Here is a 5,187-nt window from a genome sequence, read left to right as displayed (position 1 = left end):
TTCAATGAGTTTATTGTACAGCAATCTATTTCTTTTGGGCACCTTATTCTGTATTGGATGGAAAAAAAAAAACGCAGTATGAAAACAGTGAATGGAAAGCTAAAAAAGTGTTGTCATAATGCAATCACCTAGTCCCTGAAGTAGAACATTTTAAAGCATATTCAGTGGCAAGAAGAAGCAACAAATGCTTTGGAACTTCTCTGAATTCCTTCAATGAATGGTGTTGTGATTCATTGTGTTTTATCACCAGGATGTTACTTTTCAAAATTTGGTATGTCTAAGGATTACATTTTAGGTTGTGGAATGTTTTCTTATCATTGTGTGAAGGACATGCAGGTGCTGGATGTCACAGAGCAAGATGTACAGGACAGGAAGATAGGGAACAAGATGGTCTGCTGTGGCAATCCCTAACAGGAGCAGCCGAAGGAGAAGATGATGATTTTGGTAATCTAGTCAAACTGTCATTGTTTACTGTTGCGCTGTGTCGTTGCTGGTCACTTGTTCTAAGTCAGCATGCAGACACTTCAGTTAGCAGGCATCTTATAGAAGAAGAAGTGGGCTTAGCTTTTGAAATAAATCTTTATTGGAACGCCTACCAAATTACCCATTTTTACTTTCTTGGATACGAGGTATAGGGAAAGTATTGTAATCGTCCAAAAATTTGATTTCAAGATTTTAATGAAACTCGATGTTTTAGACCTCCCTGACTTTCTTGTATACGAAGTATAGGGAAAATATTGGAATCCTCCAAAAAATTCCATTTCGAGATTTTGTTGAATCTCGATGTTTTAGACTTCCCCGAGTCTGAAAATACCATTTTTGGAAATTGTGTGTCTCTCTCTCTCTCTGTGTGTGAACACGATAACCTGAGTACGCTTTCACTTAGGTCAATCAAATTTTGCATACACATACACTGTACAAAACATAGATTTCTATACACATTTGGGCTATTGTCACTAACCGTAAGTGGTACTTTGCAGCTGCATGACTAAAAGGTAGAGTCTGATTTATTCAACTTTACTAATATATTGAACAATTATTATAAAAGTAATTAGATTTATTGATGGTTCTTTAATGTACATAATATAAAAATATAATCATTGGCTTGCAATTTACTTCTTAAATATCCATCCCCATATCTGAGTATACAAGAAAGTCTAGGGGAGACCACTGCTGATTTTTACTGAAAACAAACATTAGAAAAGGGTTACACAGAGACCCTGCACTTATCGTGGCTGTCCCTGGCATTAGAAAAACAGTTGGCATAGGTGGAAAGAGATCAAAGCGGAGCTATTGAAGATTTAGTACTAAGGTTTGTGGTACTGGTTTCACTTGCAGAACTCTCTGTCAAAGTGCCTGTTCAAATTACCAACTCGTGTGACATCTGAAATTTAACTGATTTTGGTTCCCCAAAATACCAATAAAAACTGAACCATAACCAGTGTGGATGGACATCTGACTGGCTGTAGATTAGTCCAGTTTCTCTCCTCCTTATCATCATCATAAAGAAGCTTTTTAATCCTAGAAATGGTGCCCTGTATGTTTTGGAGACTTCCAAATAAAAATGAATCTTAAGTTTCTCACTGTTAGCCAAACATTCCCCTTCCATTAATTGGAGAACTAGACTAATTGAGTTTAGGGCTGCAGTGTTTCAATCACTGTATGGAAAAGATCAGTCTTAACTATTATTACTTCTGGTATAAGTGACACAACTCCCCGTTAATCTTCTTCTTTCGGCTGCTGTCGTTAGGGGTTGCCACAGCGGATCATTTTCTTCCATAACAACTCCCCATTGATATAGATATTTTTTTCTGATGTGTTAAGCAAGTAGAAATCTTGTAATTTACCTGCACATCACAAGTATGATTCCACTATTGAATTACTTCTTGGTGTTCCATCACCTAAAGGAAAGATTTTTGCACTGTTGCATCCAGAAAGCAAAGCGATGGATAATTAAATTAAGGCCTTGTTAACACATTTAATAGCCCCCTCTAATGGTCTAATCAGCACAGTGTTTTTCATTGTTTAAAAAAGGATAATAGATTACTTGAGACTGTGTATTTATTATCTGGAATTAAAAAAATAAAGCCTCGCAATAAGGACACCTGGGTTCGCTTCCCGGGTCCTCCCTGGGTGGAGTTTGCATGTTCTCCCTCTGTCTCCTCTGGTTTCCTCCCACAGTCCAAAGACATGCAGGTTAGGTGCATTGGTGATCCTAAATTGTCCGAAGTGTGTGGGTGTGTGCCCTGCCCGGGGTTTGTTCCTGCCTTACGCCCTGTGCTGGCTGGGATTAGCTCTAGCAGACCCTTGTGATGCTGTGTTAGGATATAGCGGGTTGGATAATGACTGACTGACTAAAAAAATAAACTAACCTCCTCTACTAATACCATGTACTGAATGCTCAATCAAATACTTTTACAATCCTTACAAAATTAGAGTGACATAGTGCTTACAATTTGATGAGTATCAGTGAGGATGATGATGGGCTTTTTACTAAATACCTCAACTTATAAAAATGTAGTAATGCCATATGGATTATGTCTCTTTCAAGGATTCCTTAACCTTTTTCCTGATATTCTCATAGTTTATGTCCTCTTATATTGAGAAGTGTGAACATCATAACCACCTTTTGCGTTTCTCATAACATGGTTACAACATTTTCATAAACTGGGTTAGAATTGGACCACACTAAGGTCCAGGCGTTGTTGTGGAGTAAAAAATGCCCAAACTAATAAAGCAAGTTCATCAATTCTGGGATTTTCCTTTTATTACCAGCAGTTCATTAAAGATTTTAGCACATCAATTGCTCCCACTACCACTTTGGCTGAAAAATGTTCTTGAAAGTTTGAATGGACTGTGAGGGTTCAGGAAGCTTCTCTTTTACTTCTACATGAATCTTACGACACTTAGATAGATGCTTCAGATATTGGGGTGGGGGCAATTCTTTTTCAGAAATTTTTGAATGCAGGCAAAATTAGCCCCGGGGGAAAAAAACAACTCACTTTTAATGAACAGAATTGTGATGGAGGATAAACAAGCAATTTTGGTTAAAGTGGAGGCATTGGCAATAGGGGGCTGAACATCAGTTTGCTTAAATTTCTCACCACAAAAATGTAACTTATTTGAAATCCTTTATTACATGCTAGACAAACTCGATGGTCAATGTATTTCAATTGTTTTAATTTTGTTGTATCTTATAGGCCAGGATAAAAGAAAATCAAAGCTGGTGCCTTTTGTGTCTGTTTCATGATGACAACCTAACAGAGACCCAGAGCCAGTTTTAGCTCTTGACTGCTCTGTACCTGTGAACACTTTATAGAGGACCTGTCAAATTTCATTAATAAAACTGCTCATCTTAATGAAGGTCAGGGCTTGTATAAAGAGATGTCAGGGGGGTCTATGAGACTGTCCAACAGAAAGCACTTCTGTGGGAGTGTGATCCCCTTTTGGAAAATTTTCGTGTCATATTTAGTACAAAGGAATTAAGAGATTGGTTTAGTAGTGGCAATCGTTTCATAAAAATATAAAGGAGCAAGTTATGCCACCTGTTCCGTATATGTAAGGAGACCATGATGGACAGTATTATTTATCTTAAACAAATTGAACGTGTAATAGTTATGCATGAAACAAAATTAATTTAATTAAGCTCAGGCTTTTCTACGTTTGTATGAGAGAGCGCGGCCAGCCCTCTTACATTCGCACAATTCCTCTTCTACCTTGCCTGTCTCTGACTCTAGCCTCACATTTGACACTTCTTCCATACGGTACTCTGATGCTTCTACCTGTACAGTTCGGTTTATGCTGAGCAGACTATGTTGAAAAGGTCCTAAAAAGAAAGCTGCAATCATGATACAGTTTGACTTGGCTGGCAATCTGCTTAGCATTGCTGCTCCACTAATCCAGCATCCTGGAGTCAACTTCCATACCTGGTCGCAATCTTTGTGCAGTCTACTGATTCTCCCTTCACTGTATGAGTTTATTGCAAAACACTGAGTGTCTTTATAGAGTATTTTATATCATTTATACATCTGGAGACAATCATGAGTGAACTGTACTTAAAACTGGGTGCGAACTATTAGATGGCTCTCTGAGTGTTAAATTTCTAAACCAACCCAATGCCTCATGAAGGAGCCGCTCAAAGTAGCAGCAGTGATTTCAAACTGCAAAGAGCAGCGGTGCTCTCGCTACCTTGGTCTGACAGACAGCAAGCTTCTGATTATGATAAACCGCCTGTTTAACGCCCGGCCCTGCTAGTCTAGGTTATCCCAGATGCGAGTGTCGGTCTCCCTTACAGTTTTAAACAGGCCCCATAGCGGTGCAAGCGTTCTGTATGCCTTGGCCTGTATACTCCCAGGTCAGGCTTTTCCCACATGACCCTGAACTGGATTTATATGGATTTGAGAATTTTAATAAGATGTGAATTGATCAATTTTGATTGTAAAGTTTACCAAAGCATTGATGGAATACTCTACATGTTACTTGCACACACATTTTAGCATTTTTTAAAATAATTCCTATTAGTTTTACACCTGACAATATGATCTGTTTGGAAATCATCCAATTTGTGTTACCTTGTTGCAGTCCAAGGAATGGTGCATTTCAGCAGTTTGCTTTCAGTCAACTTGAAATGCTCTCCATGAAATGCAATATACTGTACTTGTCCCAGCATTCCTTGAAACAGATGCGCTCATGTTTTGCTACTATTCAAAGTAAAAAATCCTCTTCCTTTTAAGTTTCAGTTACAATTTCAGGTACATAAACAAGTCACAGGGAGCAAGATCTGGTGAATACAGGGGGTGCAAAGCAACAACTACATTGTTTTTGATCAACAAACTATTTTTGAGTGACAATGGGGTAGGTATAGATGTGCTTTCATATTGCAAAATGCAGTTTTGTGTGTGCCACTGCTCGGGATATTTTCTTCCTGATACCTTCTCATAGATGCGCCAGGACTTCAATTTAATGTCAATGATTAACAGTCTGTTCATATTTACTAACAAGTTCACTAAAGCCGCCTGCACGATTGTGGAATAAACACCAGAAATGCCACTCAAGTATACCAAACTGTAGGCATGTGATACTTAATGACATATTTGATAACTACATCCTACTCCTGTGCAATATGATCGAATCCAGGAATCTATGGGTCCTCCTCGTATACTTAACTAGAATAAAATATTGTTCCTG

The sequence above is a fragment of the Erpetoichthys calabaricus genome, chromosome 9 (genome assembly GCF_900747795.2).
Source record: "Erpetoichthys calabaricus chromosome 9, fErpCal1.3, whole genome shotgun sequence".
Classification (NCBI taxonomy): Eukaryota; Metazoa; Chordata; class Cladistia; order Polypteriformes; family Polypteridae; genus Erpetoichthys; species Erpetoichthys calabaricus.
Note: the sequence above shows the minus strand (reverse complement) of the source record.